Source organism: Camelus bactrianus, chromosome 13 (genome assembly GCF_048773025.1).
Source record: "Camelus bactrianus isolate YW-2024 breed Bactrian camel chromosome 13, ASM4877302v1, whole genome shotgun sequence".
NCBI classification, from domain to species: Eukaryota; Metazoa; Chordata; class Mammalia; order Artiodactyla; family Camelidae; genus Camelus; species Camelus bactrianus.
This window is the reverse complement of record NC_133551.1, coordinates 48,711,781-48,731,410: the sequence shown is the minus strand read 5'-3', so window position 1 is coordinate 48,731,410 and position 19,630 is coordinate 48,711,781. Positions and strand designations below refer to the sequence as shown.

The following is a 19,630-nucleotide window of genomic DNA, read 5'->3' as shown; positions in this document are numbered from 1 at the left end:
GTGTGTGTGTGTGTGGTGTCCTTTTGTGAGGGCCTTGGGTGAGAGAGAGAACTGTGGGAGGACCCAGTGCAGTCAGTTTTTCTATGCAAGACGTGGGTAGAAAAAGGAGGATTTGGGGCAGGGGTAGGAAAAGTGGGTGAGGACGGAGATTCCTGTGAGGAGGGAGTGGCCCTTGCTGGGAAACAGCTGTGATGGGGAAAAGCAGAACGTTATCCTTGTCGTCAGGGTCTTGGGCCCCTTTAAGTCCAAAGACACAGTGTGAGACCTTCTCCTGGAGGCTCCTGGGACAAATGGCTTCTCATGGCAAGAAACTCCCATGGGTCTGAAGCCCACCTACAGGGTTAGGCTCAAAGTCCTTCACGCCACATGTAAGGCTTCCTTCAAATTCAGAGTCTACCAATTGAACCCATCCACAATCTGTTTTTGGCTGTCACAGGATTGACACATATTCTTGAACGTAAATGCTTCCGACAGGGCATGAACGCTCTTGTTAGACACAAGCCGCACCACTCCCTACTGCCGATACTCTCCCGTTTCACCCAGCTACACCACCTGCCTGGCACAAGAAAGCACTTGAATTTGGGACCCTTGAGCCTGAGGTCTTTGAGAGACAGGCTTGTATATTTTACTTGTCATAATTTAGCACATAGTAGGAGGGAGGGTATAGCTCAGTGGTAGGGTGCCTGCTTAGCAAGCACAAGGTCCTGGATTCAATCCCCAGTACCTCCATTCAAAATAAATAAATTAAATAAAAAGCTAGTTGCCTCCCCCAACCAAAAAAAAAAAAAAAAAAAAGACTGATTAATCTTTTTTTTTTAATTCTAGCACATAGTAGGTTTCAATGAATATTTGTTGACTAGCTGACACCAGTTGGCCTCATCTTCTGTACCTCCGATCCGCCCTCCACTCCTCTGCTTAAGCCCATGCTTATGCTGGTCTCTGTTCCCTGAAGTGCAATTTTCCATCTGGAAAGCTTCTTGGTGAACTCCTAGTCACCACTCAAGACCCAGATTCAAGTGGCCCCACGTCTGGTCCAAGGTGGCCGCTCCCCACCCCGAGCTCCCACCATGCTGTCTAGTCTGTCTCTGTGTTACCATCCCCAACAACTGCACTGTAATTATTTGTTTCTGTGTCTGGTCTGTCCAGCTTAGAGCATCTGTTAGAGAACTTTGACAGCTGTCCCTGTTCATGGACTAGGCTTTGGGATTAGTCCGTATTAGATATATACATTAGTTGGCTTACCAACTTTGGTAAATCCCATTAGCAGCTCTGGGTGCTTTGCCCCCAAATCCTGGCACCTTGATTCTCACCTTCAGCGGGTGTTGGAAGAAGAGGCCTCATGACTCAAGGTCTGGCCCTTTCGGGGAGGAGCGTCCCCAGTGTGGCTCCAGGCAGAAGACAACTATTAGCTTACAAGCTGGGACCAGCCCTGCCGCCCACCTGGCTCGGTCAGGCCACTCCTGGCCCATGACTCGACACTTTCTGGGGCTACCTGCTGGGTTTGGCCAAGGCGAGTTGCCTGGGCCTGTGAGGATCTGCTGGCAGGGCACACTTCGCAGGGCTGCCCGTGGCAATGCCGGGGTCACCCACTCATCCCCATGCTGGTTCCAGGGCACCTCTTCTTAAAGGCTCAGTGTGGCTCCCACCCTAGGGTCTAGCCTTAGCTGTGCAGGGTCCCCGAACAGGGTCAACTTGTTTCTTCTGCATCAGGAGGGTGGGTACATGTGAGTGTGGGAGTGGGAGGACGTGAGTGTGTGGGTATGTGCATTGAGTGAAAGGATCGTGTGGGAGCGAGTGTAGGTGAACGTGCGTTGTGTGTGACAGTGTATGATTGTGTGTGTGTGAGTGTGTGTGATGAGTGAACATGTGCAATGCCATGTGTGCAGGCATATAAACCAAGTGGGAATGACTGTCTGTGTCAATGCGTCCATTCATGGGTTTGTGTGTAGGAGTCTGGGCGTAAGTTGTGTGGTGTGTGGATGTGTGACTCTATGTGACAACAGAGATGTGAATTTGAGTCCTGGCTCTGCCATTTCCTAAATGTGTTGAAAACTGAAATAAATCCCTTCCCCTTTCTCTGTAAAATGGGATGGCGTAGACGAGATGATCTAAGTTCCCTTCGAGCTTTGATATTCAATGGCCAGGTTAGGAGCTGGGCACAAGTGTGTGAAAGTTGTGTGTGCCCTTGTGTATGTGTGTGTCTGTGTGTGAGCGTGTATCTGTGTGTGCAGCCAAGTGGTGCTGTGCAAAGGGCATCGCTTTGAATTCTGATTCCACGTTAACAGTTGCGGGATCCCCGCTTAGTCCCTTCCCATCTCTGAGCCTCAGTTTCCTCATCTGCAGATGGGCCTAATGACTCTTACAAGGCTTCTGTGAGGACTGAGAAATACTGTGATGGGTCTAGCTCAGAATCTGGCTCAGTTCCCTCTCTGGGAAATGTATGTGTGCATGCGTGTGCATGGGCATGTCTGCATGGGCATGCGTGCGTGCACCTGGAAAGTCAAGCTCATACGCTTGACTGTGTAGGCTGGTCCAGAGAACAGGGTAATTGATCTAGGTGACTCCTGCCCTCTGGGGTTTCTGGTTTCTGTCTGTTTGGTACGCAGCCACCCAGGAGAGGTAGGGCCGGGCAGTCAGTTTCCAGCTACCTGCCCAGGCCCATGTGATTCTGAGGGCTCCCGGTGCCCCAGACTGTCTGTCACATGGGTGCAGTGGCCTGGAAAGGAGGATTGGTGTGGGCAGGAGACAGGCCTCCCAAATCCGCTTAGAGTCCACCCCACCATTATTAGTATTAGTGTATTAGAGACTAAAGAACTTCTTCTCAGAGGGTCAACAGCCAGCCTGGGATGGCGGCTGCGCTGAGCGTGAGACCCTGAGCCCCACTCCCATCTAGAATGAGGCTTCAGAGTAGAGTAGCAGGTAGTGCTGTGCCCTCAGAGAGCGCCCAGCCACAGGAGAGGACCGGGGGTCAGGCTGGAAAGGGGGGCAGGGGTAAAGAAGGTTTTCTAGCAGGAAGGGAGCCTGAGGGACTAGTAAGGCTGGAGAGGGAAAGGGGGACAGTCTGGACAGGAGGACCAGTGTGAACAAACGTGGGGAGACAGGAGTGAGCACTGAAGAGTGAGTGTGTGTGTGTGCGTGTGCGTGTGTGCAAGTAGGGGAGGACAGTAGGAGGGTGGTGTAGAGGACTTTGGAGAATATCAAATCCAATTCTTCCATTTCCTTGGTGAAGAAACAAAAGTAGAGAAGGGAAGGGATGTGCCTTGGGGCAGAGTGAAGCCATGACTGCTTCTCAGCTGGGTCTACCTCCAATTCTCGGGTTCTGGAGAGGGGTGTCAGGCTGAGGTGCCTCAGGCCCTCCTGTAGCTGGTCCCATAGGGATCTTGGTGAACTTGGACAGAGGCTGAGCTGGGATGCCTGCCTTCAGGCCAATGGGAGGCTCTGGGGCTGGACATTATGTCCAAACAAACCTAGAGCAGCTGCTAACACCTGGACCTGACCTGCCTGGGGGCAGGTTCCAAACCCAGACCCTGGACACCCACAGAAGATTCCCAACCCTGGGCCACATGTACTGCATGGGCTTCCAACAGCCACACAAGAGAAAGCCCCAGCAGCCTGACTTAGAGAAGCATACCACATCGGGACCCTGAACCCTGAGAACGACTCCCGTTCCTGGACCACGTATATCTGAATCGGCTTCCACTGCAAACTTAGAACAGCCTGAGTGGACCCGTATAACTCGATCCAGAAACTCAGCAAAGACCCCAACATCCAGAGGATAACACCCAGAGAGGGTCCCAGCACTCCAACTCAGAACACTGGGAAGATCCCAACACGGGACCAGATAACATCTGATTGGCTTCCAACTCAGACCCAGCACACCTTGACTGTAACCGCACAGCTCGACCTAGGGCGCCAGGAGCCGACCCCCACCCCCACCCCGCCCCACCCACAGTCCATCTTCAGCTGAGTTCATCCCAAGTTTCCTAGGTTCCAAAGCTTTTTCCGGGGAAATCTGTGGTCATCCTTTGGGATGCCGGGGATACGGGAGAGGGCAGGAGGCCCGGCCTGCGCCGCCTGCAGGGAGGGGTGGGCTTCGTTTGCTCACTGCTGTTGGGTGGGTGGGAGTAGGCGGGAGACGAGTACGCAGTAGCCCCCTCCAGCCACCCCCCACCCCTGCCCCGAGCTGGGCGGAAACGATGCGCCCCGAGAGGCCCTGCGGATTCCGCGCCGCGCGCCCCCCAAACCGCCGGCGGGGCGCTGGGCGCGGGGCCAGGAAACCCGGCGCCGGCCCTTGAAGCGGCCCCAGGTCGGGAGGGGCGGGCGGCCGCTGGCACCGCGGCCGCCGAGCAACGTGACCGAGCGGCCGGGCTGCGGCCTGGGGTCCCCACCAGGACAAGGCGGCCTCTGTGCCGACGCAGCTGATCCCAAATCCCTTCCGGCTGACAGCCCGCGCCGGCTGGGGCCAGGCGGCGTGGGAACCGGATTGAGTGGGGCCGGGGGCAAGGTGTGCGCGGCGGGGAGCTGGGGCGGGGGCCAAGGGGCCTGGGAGGGGGTGTAGGGGGAGCGGAACCCTTCGGCGGCCACCCCCTCTAGAGGCCGCTGCTCCCGACGGTATTTCACCACGCCAGGGTAGCAAGAGTTACCATCGCGTTTCCCAGGCAGGGAGACTGAGGCTGAGAGGTTGCAAGTCTCACAGCCCATTTCTTGGTTAAAACCAGGCTTCTAAATTGGGCCCCATGATAAACTATATATACTGTTGAGAGCTGGGCGGCATCATGAGTCCCGTTTTATAAATGAGGGAACTGAGGTTCAGAGTTGAAGTCACCTGTCCAAGGTCCCCAGACAGGTGGGGTGAGGTTGGGACCCGAGCCACCTCTGCTGACTGCAGCATGGTGTGTGATGTGCATGCAGTCAGTCCTCCTGCTGGACCCACTGGCCACCAGATAGTCGTGGAGCATCCAACAGGAGGTTCTGGTGCACATATAGGCCACTGGGTCCATCTGGCCAGGGAGCTGTGTTTCTGGGTTCTTGAATGTGGAGGATGCCGTGAAGGTGTGGAGTTAGTCTCTTGGAGGACAGACTGGGGCTGAAGTGTGGAGACAGAGTGAGGGAGACAAGTGTCAGGGTGGAGGAGGAGTCAGGTAGGGAGGAGGGGGTGGTGGTGGAGAGGGATGGGAGGGAAATGAACTGGGGGGTTGGCTGCTGGATGCCCCTCTGCTCTGCTTTTAATAGCCAGGGACAAAGCTGGAATCTGAGAAGCTGGAGAAAGGGTCACGGAAGGGTGGTGCCCCAGAATCAGGCTCACCCTGGCCTCTGGAAACAGGGTGAGGATTGTCTGGTCAATTCTTCAGAACTGAAAAGTAGTGCCTTCCCAGTGCAGAGGGAGCCTGGCCGGCCCTGGGTTTCTCTAGCCCCGGCCCTATCTTCCAGGACTGGGGCAGCCCGGGAATTTTCTCCCTTTCCTTGACTGATGTTGATCAAACGGGCAGTGCGGGGGGGTGGGGGGCGGCTCTCAGGGGGAGGAGGGGGACTGCAGGGCCTGGGGGTCGGGGTGTCTGCTGAGTGTGCACATGAGCCTCCAGGTGTCAATGTGCCTGGGTGTGTCTGCGCCGGGACGCATGTCTCTGTGTGATGGTCTTATTTGTGGGCGCCTCTGAGAATGGGTCTACGTGTCTGGCGAGGTGGGTGTATTGTATCTGCGTGTTGTTTGTGTCTGGTTCCTTTGGCTTCATCTGGATCTGTGTTATCTCTCTGGGTCTGCATGTCTGTGGCTCCACTGGTATCTGTGAGTCTTTGTGTGTGGGCCTCCCTCGCCCTGCCCCATCAGGGCCCTGAATGCCACTTTGCTGCCTGAGAGTGCAGAGGAATTCAGGGGGCAAGGGGAGAGGGGAGCACATGTCCTGGGCTGCAGGCCTGCTGGTTATGGAAAACTACCGAGGCCTCCTGGGGATGGGCGGGCCGCGCCGGATGAGAGCCAGGCTCCTCCCACCCTTTCTCGGCAGGGCTGTGGACCTGCCGAGATGGGTCCTTCATTAAGCAGAGAGCATGGCCTCCCTCCCACCAGTCCCCAGATGGCCAGCCTGGCCTCTGCCCTTCCCTGGGCCTAAGCATTCCTTGGTGGGGGGTAATGTGAGGGGGTGGGATTATGTTTTCTCTGAAGTCCTTCCCAGCCCTGACATTCTCTCCATTCTGTGAATATTAAAGGGATTCGAGAGGGCAACTTCACCTCCATTTCAGGGGTCAGGAAAGCATCGGGTCCTAGACTGTTAGAGCAGGATGGGGACCTAAGGATGGTCTAGTCCTACCCAGTGCCTTCTGGAAGGGCAAGAACCAGCTTTCAGGTCTCCTGTCCCTCAGTCGCTGGCCCTCCCCCATTGTGACTGCTTTGTAGCTAGGCCTGCCTGGCATGGAGGGAGAAGCCTTTGGGATGGCCGTGAAGGGTGGGACGGCTTTGACACTTGGAGATGCAGTTGAGCCAGACAAGTCCCCAGTTGCAAGCAGACAGGGGTTGAGATGTGGAAGCGGGCAGGGGAGGAGTGCAGTCAGGATGGAGGGCTGGGAGGCAGCAGCTGGGCACAGTAGGTAACAGGACTGGAAAGCCATGTCTGAGTGATACAGGAGGGTCCCCAGAAGCCAGGCGGAAGAGCGTGGGCTTTAGCCTATAGGTGCTTCTGGCAGAGGAGGCAAGTTCGCAGTGTGACGGCATGGTTGAAGGCGGATACTCCATGATCAGATCAGACGGTGTGTATTCAAATTGCAGTTCTGAGCCTCTAGTAACTGCATAAGTACCTATTTAATCACAAGTGGGTTCCTTACACTCTGTATAGCTCACTTTCTCATCTTTGAAATGGAGATAATAATAGTACCTTTCTCATGTGGTCATTGTGAACAATAAATGAGTAAATGAGAATGCAGGTGAAGCCCTCCATGCCTGACACAGAGGAAGGGCTCAATGATGGTTATGATGATACTAACGAGGTAACCTCTGTTTCAGGCCAGGCTGGAGGGATGGGGAGTGGAGGCAAGGAGACCAGTGGGGAGTCCATGGAAGTCCTGCAAATGAGAGGTTTTGGGGTCCATGGTGATGTCCCCTGAATGAGTGAGGGACCCAGGCTGAATGCTAAGAAGGTCTGGGCTGTTGCACAAGAGTGGATAGAACTGTCACACTGAGGGCTGTGGAGTGTGAGTGAGACGTTGAGAATGGCTTTGCTAGTTGTGGGAGAGGCGTGGGGACCTCACTAGGGTTTGGAGAGGAGGGTAGCTTAGAGAGGTACTTGAGAGGTGAGTTGACCAAGACCTGGGGACAACTCCATGTGGCCAGGGAGGAGGAGAGGCAGAGGCCAGGCTCAGCACTTGTGGTCTTGGCCCTGGGAAGCTATCTTCAGAGGTGATGCTGGAGGAGGCTGAGTGAGAGGTGGAGGGGATGGAGGTGAGAAGGGCTCAGCTGTGCTGAGTGTGGGGTGGGCCCCTGGGTGGATTTATCAGGCCTGGAGCTCAGGAGCCAGGTGTGTGCTGGAGATGGGTGTGGGGACCATTTGATACGCTCCTGGTGTGGGCGAGGTCATCCCAGGGAGACTGAAGATACAGAAAGGGGCCCCTCTCTGAACCCAAGGAACCCCTGCTGAGAAAGAAGCCCGAGGGATGGCCGAGGGGAGCTGTGGTCAGAGGGGCAGAAGGAAGACTGTGCTCCAAGGAGGAGGGCAGTTCAAGAGAGCTCCGTGCTGGGGAACTGGGGGGGGGATATGGCGGGGGGGGTGGGGAGAAGGAGAGAGAGAGGGAGAGGGAGGGAGGCCCTTGGTTTTGGCAGTGAGGAGGCTGCCAGTGGTGACCTCTGTAGAATGCAGTCTGGAGGATAGGGGACAAAACTCAAGCTGCAAGGAGGCGAGGGATTAATTAATGGCGTGGGGGAAGTGGAGGCAGGAGCTGGAGTCATGACTGCCTGGAACTTGCCCAAGGAGAAGAGGGAGCCATCTGAGGCAGCCCTGCCTGGAAGAGTCTGAGCCTCTGGAGGGGGCCGGGGGTCCTCCCTACGTTTCAGGCAGAGAAACAGACTCACGAGCGTTAAGAGGCTTGTACGAAGTCACAATAAATTAATGTGGAAGACAGCCCAAGATCCCTGACTCTTAATGTAGCATTTAAAAAGAAAAAGGACAATTGAAATAGTATCACCGCCCCCCCCCGACACACACTTGTTCTGATCACAGAAATAAAACATGCTTATTGGATAATCCTAGGAACACACAAAAGCACAAGGGGAAAATACAAAAATTATCTGTAATTCTACCGTCCAGGGATAAGCATTTTTCCTCCTGTGTATTATTAAGCCCTTCTACTTTTTTTTCCTTTGCTGATGTACAGAAATACGCACTGGGGTTTTGCACTTACTGTTTTGTAATCCCTGGTTTCATTTAGCAACATGCCATGGAAGCTTTTTTATAGTACTATATATTCCTCAAGACTTCTTTTTTCTCTTTTAGCTCACAGTCTGGTTAAGGAGACAAGACAAGGCTGGGACCCCTGACAGTCGATCAAGAGCAGAACAGCGAGGCTGTGTCTTGTCAGGGTGTCTGGGGCTGTGGCTGGAACACCACACGGAGCCCACTGGACTGGCTCGTTGAGTCCTGAATTGGCCCCTGGCTCACTGTGTAGCCTCAGGTAAGATAAAACTCGCCTTCTCTGGCCCTCAGAATTCCAGAATCCCAAAAAGAGTTCTAAGTGAGTCTTGTAAGGCCAGCTGCCAGCACTGAAATGGTAGAGAGAAAGGCGTAGGAAATAAAATGACTGTGACCATCATGATGCTAACAGCTCGTGTGACTCCTTTCAGCCTCAGTTTCTTCAACTGAAAAATGAGAATCGTGTTCACCCACTCTGCCTGTCAGGACTCTGGTGAGAATCCAGTTAGATGAACTGTTATGATGCCTAAGAACAACGACTATTTGGACAGTGTCTTGCTGTATACCCACATGATCTCACTTGTCCTTCCAGCAACCCCATGAGGTGCGTACTATCTTTGTGCCCTAGTTTTCCAGGCTTGGAGACGTGAGGTCACTTGTTCAAGGTCACAGGTAGAAAGTCTCCCAGTTACCAACGCCCCAGATCTCTACGCTGCACGGGTCTGATGTGTGGTGTGGGCCTGAGCAGGAGGGACCAGAGGGGACCCGGGAGACTGGCTCATTTCGCCCTTAGTTTAGCTGTGGCTTCTCCAGGTACCACCGTCTGTGGGGAGTGGCCGCCCTCTGGTGTTCTAAATGCAACTTGTCCTGGCCGAGAGGAGAGCTAGCAATCTGCCTGTCTCAGGAGTAGGGTGGGGTGAGCTCAGAATAACCCCAACTTGTCCTTTCAGAGTTCGGGGGTCCTGGGAAAATTAGCACACCTCCACATTTCCCTGGATGCGAGGCTGTGCCACAGATGGCACTGGGTAGAAGCTTCTTTGATTTCAACCCCCACCTGCCTCTCATCTGGGTGACGTTTTGCTGGGTAAGTGGCCACATTCTACTTCTGACTGGAGTGCTAGTTAGGAGGCTGTTGTGTTATTGTTATTCCCTGAACACCACATTCGTGTTTCAGATGCTCGTCTGCATCTATGTTACAATTCAATAGAAAAACATAGAATTGTTGCTAATCCTTATGGGGCAATTTTTACTCTGGGCTGACAAAAAGTCTGTCGTTGGACTGGGCATTGGATTGCAAAGTGGTACAGGCAACACCTGAGGATGTGTGCTTCCGAGGGCTTTCTCCCCTGTTAGCTCATTTTATAGTCGCCATAACCTTAGGAAGAAGTCATTTATGGCCACTTTACATATGAGAAAATAGGCTCAAGATCCATCCAAAATTGAGGCCAAAGAACTTCCCAAGACGCCCCGCTGCCCCGCTGTGACAGCCTTATGGGTAAAGAGGCCCTGGCGGCATGCCCAGTGAGATACACGGTGCCTTCCAAATCCAGAGGTGCTGTGTTTCCTTCTCTGTGATTTGAGGTGCCAGTTGCAGTAACTATCCTTCACCTTGGAGGTGATATTCCATGATGTTCTGTTATTACAGTTACTTGATTTTCCAAAGCCTTGCCTCCTATAGACCGCTGACTCTTGCCAATTAAGTAACTGCATGTCGTGGACTAATAGTGTCACCTTTCCAATATTAATGAAGTCATTATGGGTAATTAAGTTTATTTATTCATTTATTAATTATTATTATTTTTAATGGAGGTACCAGGGATTGAACCCAGGACCTCGTGCATGCTAAGCACCGCACTCTACCACTGAGCTATGCCCCCCCCCCCCCATTGCTACTTTTGCATCTAAACAGACTGGAAAACAAATTCCAGAACTCTGTGCAGTACTGAAGACTCTCAGAGTTTGGTTAGAAAGACAGAAGCAATTCTACATATTCTAGGAATAAAGGCTTTAATACAGAATTAGGGGCTTATGTAACTGTGGGAAGAGCCAAGCGGAGGGAGGGAAATCAAAGAAACCTTTGCTGAAGGTCAGAGAAGCCGACACACTGTATCTCTTCTTAAAGCAATAAAAGGCATGGTTTTCAAAAGCTTGCCAGGAAACTGCTGCAAGTCTCAGAAATCTCCGAGAGGCTCCAGTCATCTCAATCTGCAGTGGTAAAGGGGACAGTTCTCAAGAACTTGTGTGAAGCTTTTGTGACACTGTTGTCTCTTCATGGGTTTGGCTACAACCCCCACCAGAGAATAATGGTTTTGACTTTGCCTGTACCCTTTAAATCTTGCATGAATTCTCTTATTTGGTAAATTGTAACCTGGAACTATATAGGAAAGGGGATTCTGGGAAACGGAGTTTTCAGTTTTAAAAGGGAGTGGCTGCAGTTGAACACAGATGTGTACTCAGGGCAAAGGTATCGGTTCGCTTTCACTGTTTTGCCTCAGGGCCAAGTTAATTAGCTTCTGTTCTTTGTCTTAATACATAGTCTTACAGGATTTTGCAGAATATCCTGCTGTCCACTATGTTCGTGGCATTATATTCATGGACCCAGGAGTAAGACATGTCAAGAAGTCGGGATGCCCTTTAGATGGGAAATAAACTTCATGAAAGTTCGGGGGTCTGTCACATTGATGAAATTTTTAGGGAACCTCTTTTCCTACAGTAGGACTTGGCAAATTTTATCTTTACAGGGATGGTTAGTAAACAGTTGAGGCTTTGCAAGCCATAAGGTATCTCTTGTAACTGCCCAGTTTTGCCGTTGTAGTACGAAACCAGCCATAGACGATACATAAACGAATGGTTGTGGCTATGTTCCAGGAAGCCTTCATTTACCAAAATAGGAGGGGGACAATATTTGGCCTGTGGACAGTTGTTGGCCAACCTCTACCCTAGAGGAGACATTCCTTCTAAGTTAAGGAGAAGTTATTGCTCCTCACACCTCTTATCACTGAGAAAGGGGCACAACACTTGGTTGTGTTTTGGTGGTAGCATTTATCGCGCTTGGGAACATTATTTGACCCTTAATCGGGTGACTGAGAAGGCTTCCAGTTTTGACTCAGACCCTGAGAAAAGTGGGCCCTGCAGCTGATCCAGGCTGTGATGCCAGCTGTTCTGCTGCTGAAGCAGCGGATACGACCAGCAGATACGACGGTGCCCAAAGTGTCTATGGTGAGTGAGGATGCTCTGGTCAGCTCCAGTAGACAGTCTGCTGCAGATTTCTAGGTTTTGAAGCAGGGCCATGACTTCTGTGGTAGAGAAATACTCTCAATTTGAAAAATATTTCCTGGACTGCTGCTGGGCTTTGGTAGAGACTGAATGTTTAACCACGTGAAGCCAGGAGGCCATGTGACATTAACTGCCGATCATGAGCTGGTTTTACTGGAGGACCGAAGATGCACTAAGCCGTAAGGCTGAGCAGGCACAGCAGCAGTGAACTGTAGGGTAAAAGTGGTCACTCAGGAATCACGAATAAATTATCAGAACAGGTGTCCCAGACTCTCCTGTCACCTACCAGTGCAGCTCACTTACGGCATCAGAAAGGGGTCCCTATGACCAACTGATGGGGGATGAAAAGATGTGGGCTTGGTTCATTGATAGTTCAGTGTGATTTGCTGGTGCAAGGTAGGAAAGGACTACTCCTGATTACAGACCCTATCAGGGGTGGTCATGAAGGACAGGAGTGAAGGGAAACGTTCCTGATGGGTAGAGCTGAAAGCAGTACACCTGGTCATGGATTTCCTATAGAGGGAGATATGGTCCTCGTACCTACACACATTGACTCCTGGACCATGATGAATGACTTGGCTAATTGGACAATGGCCAAGAAAGAACAAGACTGGGAGGTTTGGGGAAGAGATATGTATACGTACTTATGGAGGTGAACACAAAGCATGCGGATCTCTGTGTCTTACATTAATGTCTATCAAAGAGTATCCACTTCAGAAGAGACTTAAAAACCACGACCACCGCCATAGCCTCTCTCTTCTCCTTGGTCATCCTAGAACTTGCTAAGTGAGCCCAAAGATAATGACCACGGTGGCATGGATGAAATTTCTGCATGGACTCAACTACATTGCCGCCCTCTCAACAAGGATGAGTTAATAATGCTTGGTCTTCTAGCATCAGAGAATGATGCAGAGCCCTGGATCTGGCACCATTCTCCAGGCAGACCTGCCAGCTACCCGATGGCCAGCTGACCACACTGGTTATCTTATACCTTGAAGGAGGCAGTGATTTCTTTTTTGCTGGAATTGATAATTTGATAGATTTGCACTCTTTCTGATGGCATCACCTTCACCAGCACTATTATCTGAAGCCATCATCCTTATAGTTCATCATCATGGCGTCTCCGACATAGTGCAGGTCAAGGGGCCCATTTTATGGCAAAGGAAATTAGACAATGGACTCATTACCACATGATTCATTGGTAAATATAACCCCTTACCTAGAAGTAGCCTGCCTAAGGGAACAGTGGGACAACTAAGTAAATGTTCAGCTGAGTCAAAGGTCAGCTGAGCTTAGAGACAGTACCTCATAGGGTGCTGTCCTTTACACGTGGATGTGCTGAACCATCCTTAATAAGTAGAATATGCAAGTCTATGAGGTAGAAGTAGGATTGGCTCTCTCATGATCAATCCTGGTGACCTGATGATGAAGTTTGCCTTTACCATTCCTGCAAATTTAGGCTCTACCTGTTTTCTGGGTATGGGGAAAAACACTTCCGCCAGGGCACACAGTGAAATTTTCCTTGTGTCTGAAGCTGTGGCTCCCACTTAGTAGCTTTAGGTTTCTCATGCCAGTGGACCAGCAGTAAAGAAAGAAGTTACTGAACAGGCAGTGCTAATTGGCCTGATCAGCATTAGGACTTGGGGTTGCTTCTACACTATAAGGGTAGAGAGCAATGTATCTGGAACTCAGGAGATTCATGGAACATCTCTTGGTGATTCAATGCCCAGTGATAACCGTTAATGGTCAACTGCAGCAACCATGGGCTGAAAAAGGCACAGCAACTAAGCATAACTAACTGCAGAGGATAAAGCTCTGGTTCTGCCCTGGAGGCAAGCAACCAAGGCCAGCCAAGCAGGTGCTCGCTGAAAGTGAAGGAAATCCAATGTGAGTAATGGAGGAGAATGATGCTGAATATCAGTTAGCCTCCAAATCAGCCGCAGCTTTTGCTGTGGGGACTGGATCTTTAAGTCATTGCAGGTTATCACACCTAGCTTTTATCTTTTTTTTTCATTGAAGTATAACTGATTTACAATGTTATTTTAATTTCAAGTGTATCACATAGTACACATAGATTCGAGATTTTTACACCTTATGAAATGATCACCACAAGTCTAGTTACCAACTGTCACCATACAGAGCTGTTACAATATTACTGACTATATTCCTATACTGTACATTACATCCCCATGACTTGTTTTATAACTGGAGGTTTTTACCTCTTAATCCTCTTCCCCTATTCCACTCATCCCCTCAGTCCCTCCCCTCTGGCAACCACCAGATTGTTCTCTGTACCTGTGGGTCTTTTTATGTTTTGTTATGCTTTTTTTTTCTTTTTCCTTTTTTAAAAAGATTCTACATATAAATGATATTATTTGTCTTTCTCTGACCTATTTCACTTAGCATAACACCCTCTGGGTCCACCCACGTTGTCGCATATGGCAAGATTTTATTCTCTTTTATGGCTGAGTAGTATTCCATTGTATGCATATACGACATCTTCTTTATCCATTCATCTGTTGATAGACACTTACCTCATCATTGTATTGAAGGATTGGACTCGCACTTCTTCTCATAGGTAAGAAGTCAGGGCTCTTGTTTTTCACATATCATAAGAGCGTGTGAACAGATATGAAAGATGCAAAGGAGCCCTGCACCAAATCCAGTTTATGTGCCTCCCTAGATATGCTCATGTGCTCTGCCCTGGGCCCTGGTTCCTTGTCGGTGGAGACTCCTGTCCCCTACTGCCACTCCTCATCTCCAGCACTGCCAACTCTCACAGGCTCTTTTAGGATGGGATCTGCTTTAGCACAGCTTCCTTTGTGCTTTCCACGTGGGGGCCACAGCAGCTCTGCTGCTCAGGTCCAGCCATACTGCACCCAGGAAGGCTTGGGGTCCTCCTATGGCTTCCGAATGTGGATGAAGCACCGTATTGCAGGATGTGGTATCTGGCTTTCCCAGAAGCTTTTTGGAGAGGCTGAGTTACAAAACCCCAAAAGTGGGGGAGCTAATATTTTATGGGACAAACCTGGAATAATGAGAGACAGCAGTTGGGAAGGAACAAAGAGAGACAGCAGGTCAGTTCCTTTCCCTCCCTTCCCGTGACATGCTGTTTCAGGGTGTGGTGTTCTCTGCAACCTGTTGGCAAGGTATTCTGCATGATCAAGTGGCTGCCTATACCTTCTGGGGAAACTGCGGCTTGTTTGGTAATATAGCACCTTGCATTTGTGTCTTTTCTCTCCTGCTTCACTTTCCTTTCCTTCTCGCTCTTGCTGTTTGGGATTGTACTTCCAAGGTAAGATTTATCAGGTGAACTTGGCCTCAGGCTCTGCTTTATAGGGGACCCAGGCTAAGATAAGTAGAACTTCAGAGTGGAATGACTGAGGGAGAATTAAATTTTTTTTTTCATAATGCTGTCATTGAAAGCAGCAGAAATGGCTTGAATAACTTAAGATAAAAGGGAGAGACTATTTTAAAGGAATGTTATTCAAAGAAATGAGGCAAAGACTGAACACGCCCACAGAATAGGTGGGAGCCAGGGAAGATCTGCTGATGCCTTACAGAGCTGATGGATGGTATTTGTGGTAGTTCTAAAATATGCCCACAAATTTTTTGATATTCCTTCCTTCAGGAGGAGCCTAATCCCCTCTTGTTGAATGTGGGCTGTACTTAGTGACTTACTTCTAATGAAGAAAACATGCCAGAAACGATGGCCTGTGACTTCTGGACCTGGGCTATAGAGCGCACTGGCTTTCCCCCTCCCCCCCCCGCCTCTTTGATCACTTGATCTGGGAGAAGCCTGTGGCTGTCATGTCATGAGGACAGTCAAGCAGCCCCATGGAGAGGCCTGGATGGTGATGACCTGAGTCCTCCTGCCAACAGCCATGTGAGTGCACCGTCTGGGAAGCAACCCTCCAGTCCCCAGTCAGGCTTTCATATGACTGCAGCTTTGGCTGACACCTTAACTGTATCGAGTGACCCTGAGCCAGAACCACCAGCTAAGAAGCTCCAGCATTCAGGACCCACAGAAACTGTGAGGTAACTAATGTTTGTCATGTTAAGCCAGTGAGTTTTGGTGTAATTTGTTTTGCAGCAGCAGATAACTCCTACAGTATCTTTAAGGTATCCCCAATGATTATTGTTCTTGGTGTCAGTATAATTAGCCCCATTTGCAAGATAGACATAGTAATTGCACTTCATTAATAGAGCTATTTACAAGGCTATAAGATGCTTGCAATAGTGCCTGGAACAGAGTGAGAATTCAAGGAGTGTGACTACTAGTAGCCATAGACATCACTGTTGTCTCAAGATTCAGATTCCAGGTCAAAAAATCCAATTGACTTAGCTTGGGTTCTGTGTTTTCCTCTTGATGTAAATACCATGAGGAAGAATTACCTATTCAAAAAGGAAGAGGGTAGAGGAGGATTGTCTCAAATTTTAAGGCTGAAAAAAGATTTCTGACATGTATTACAAGTATTTCCTCATGTATGTTGTTTATTCTCATTTTGTTTTTGAAGGTTTTTGCTCACAATGTTAAATTTTTAATAAGTGAAATTGATCAAGCTTTTCATTTGTTCTATTCTTGCCTCATGTGGTCTTTGGAGGGGCTGATCTTGCCAGCAATCTTGGAAGGTGGGCGGTGCCTAAAAGTTTAGTTGAGAGATGAATATGAGACTTCATTTATACCCAAAAAGGCCAGAAAGCAAAAGAGTGGTCATTATTTATCAGCCCATTTGTTACTGGCCCTCCATAACAAATAGCATAATTTTCATCTTCTGCTGGATTGCCATCGCATAGAAGACCCCAGCTCACACGTGAATTGGAGTCCATTTAAGGGGATAGTATCTTAGAGGAGAGAGAGACAAAGTTGGACAATCACAACAGGTGGGTCCTCTTGAGGTGAAGCCAAAGAGTGATTTAAAAAAAAATCAGAACTGAAATAGAAGTCCAAGAACTGCAAAGGCAATGCAACTAAAAGCCAAAAAAGACTTTCCAAAACTTCAAGACATGATTTCTGAATTTAAAAAACTGGCAAACTAATTAAGAAGTTATGGTCAGAGCAGAGAACTGAGTTAACATTCCGATTAACATTTTTATTTAAAAACCCTTATAATTTAGAGTAAAAATATGAATAAATTAAAATCATGAAAGAAAAAAAATAGCTGAGTCAAATGATAGGTCAGGGAAGCTACACAAGCTAATAACAGGAATTACAGAGGGTGAAAAAGGGAAACAGATGGAGAAGTAGAAATTAAAGCACAGATAGAAAAACACAGCTTTGTCTAGTTGAATGTGGGCTTATTTGACCATTGAAAAACCCAGACAAATTCCAGTCCTTTGGTCTATATGTGAAAAACACACATGGGTATAAATAATTAAAAGGAAAAAGAGAGATTACAGATGAAAACCTCCTCGACCTAAAGAAAGGTGAACATCCATATTGAAAGAGCTCGGATAATCCCAGGCATGATTTTTTTTTTAAAAAGACCAAAAGACACTTAAACTTTAAGGAGAAAGAGAAAATCTCATGAACTTCTCTTATAAAAGAACAGGTTACCTACAAAAGGAAAGAAGAATCTGACTTACGTTGAATGTTTTCCATTTACAGCAATGAAAGAAACAAGATCGTTGAACCATGTCTACAGGCTATTGAGGGAAACAGGCTGTGAATCAATAATCCTAGATCCAGCACGGGCATCATTCATCTGGCAGCGTAAAAGGAAAACATTTTCAAACATATGAAGAGTCAGAAAAACTACCACACATGGACTCCACCCAACGAAAATATTTTATCAAATTGAGAATGGAATTGGAATAGAGAGCCTCAAGACAGAGAAGTGGGACAGTCCAGGAGACGGTGGTGAGCAGTGACTCTGACCACACACATAATTAAAACTAAAGGGATGCTAATAACATGCCTGGGATCTCTAGTACCAAGTGAGGAGGATTCTTGAAACAGATGAAACACACAATTAGGCAAAACCTAAAAATAGACTGTAGCCTTAGAAATTATCTTGCTCCTTGTGATTCTGTTTGTGATTAGGTAAGAATTGGTATAAAACATTTTGCCAGATGCAAGCATGAATGTGGGCTGGCAAGAGAGGAAATAAAAGCAAACAGTCTTTGTATTAAAGTCAAATACAGAACAACTAGAGAGTAGGTAAGTAACCAACTAGATCTAACAGACATACAGAGCACATTCTACCCAAAGGCAGCAGCGTGCATTCTTCTCAAGTGCATGCGGGATATTTTCCAGGACAGAGCATATGATAGAGCTACAAATGAAGTCCTAATAGATTTTAAATGATAGATACCATACAAAGTATCTTCTGTGACCACAGCAGGGTGAGTTAGAAATCAGCAACAGAAGTAAAACTGGAAAATTCTCAAATTTGTGGAAATTAAACAACACTCTTAAAAAACCAATGGATCAAAGAAGAAATCACAAGGGAAATTAGAAAATACTTAGAGATGAATGAAAAAAATGCAACGTAACAAAACTCATCAATTATACCTCGATTAAAAAAATTAAAATTTAAATAAAATACTTAGATGCAGTGAAAGCAGTGCTAACGGGGACATTTATAGCTATACATGTTTACATGAAAAAAACAAGAAAGACCTCAAATTAAAAGCCTAATTTTAGAGCTTAAGAAATTAGAAAAGGAACAAACTAAACCCAAAGCTCGTAGGAGGAAGGAAACGATAAAGATTAGAGTGAAGATAAATGAAATAGAGAATAGAAAAATAATAAAGGTCAATAAAACCAAAAGTTGGTTCTGTGACAAGATCAACAAAGCTGACAAACCTTTAGCTGCACGGAACAGGGAGCAAAAGAGAGAAGACTCAGAGCACTAAGATCGGAAATGAAAGTGAGGACATCACAACTGGTTTTACAGAAATAAAAGAAATTATGTGTGTGTGTGTGTGTGTGTGTGTGTGCGAGAGAGAGAGAGAGAGAGAGGAAATGAAGTATAATATTGATATCTAGAAATGTTTGTATGAGCAGTTCTGACCCCCAAAAGTTAACTGACCTTAGATTACCAGTGTCAGTATTTACTATAAAACGTTTACATATGTCATACTACTTTGGAATTCACCTTCCTCTAGTCATTGGAAATACACCTAAAATAAAGGCATCTGCAAATACCTTGATTCTGGGTATTTTGTTTCCTTCTTGCTACAACTGAAGCTAAAAACATTTTTCTCTTAACTTTTAATTTTGATATAATTTCAGACTTACAGAAAAGTGGTAACAGAGTTGCAACACTAATACAAAGAGCCAACTGTTAACAGTTTGATATTTCTCTATGTGTACAGTTATTCTGAATTTTCAAGAGTAAGTTGTAGATGCCATGCCCCTTTCGTCGTAAATATTTCAATGTATGTATTCCCCAAACAAGAGCATTCTCCTAGTAACTTCAGTATAGTGATCAAAGCCAACCAGGAGGGTAACACTCACACAATAGTGTTTTCTAATCTACAGACCGTATTCAGAATTGCCGGTTGTTCCAACAGAGTTCTTTATAGCAAAAGAAAATTTTGGTCAGGCAATGATTCCAGTGGTCACATCCTTTTTAGTCTTTAATAAGTAAGAGTTTCTTATTCTTTTTTTTTTTTCCTTCATGACATTGACATTTTTGAAGGTACGGGTATAACAGTTTTCTATTGCTGCTGTAATAAATTATCACAGACTTAGTGGCTTGAAATGACACAAATTTGTTATCTTACAGTTCTGGAGATGAGAAGTCCAAAGTGGGTCTCAGAAGCCTCCACCCAGGTGTGAGCAGGGCTGTATTCCATCTGAGGGCTCTAGAGGGTAATCCATTTGCTCGCCTTTTCTAGCTTCTAGAAGCTGCCTGCACTTCTCTGCCCGAGGCTCTGCTTCTCCGCGTTCAAAGCCAGCAACGTTGGCTGAGACCTTCTTATGCTGCCACCTCTCTGGTCCTCTCTCTTCTGCC

The 19,630-nt window shown here is 48.0% G+C and overlaps 1 long non-coding RNA gene across 1 annotated transcript in view; it reads left to right on the top strand.

The window, feature by feature from the left end:
- Positions 1 to 19,132, top strand: part of LOC123618271 (uncharacterized) — a 78,707-nt gene extending 59,575 nt beyond the window's left edge. Inside the window, exons 3-6 of the long non-coding RNA XR_012511326.1 lie at positions 8,478 to 8,655; positions 8,825 to 8,997; positions 15,301 to 15,707; positions 17,278 to 19,132. This is a non-coding gene — a long non-coding RNA (uncharacterized LOC123618271). The remainder of the gene's footprint in view (positions 1 to 8,477; positions 8,656 to 8,824; positions 8,998 to 15,300; positions 15,708 to 17,277) is intronic.
- The last annotated feature ends 498 nt before the right edge of the window (positions 19,133 to 19,630 follow it).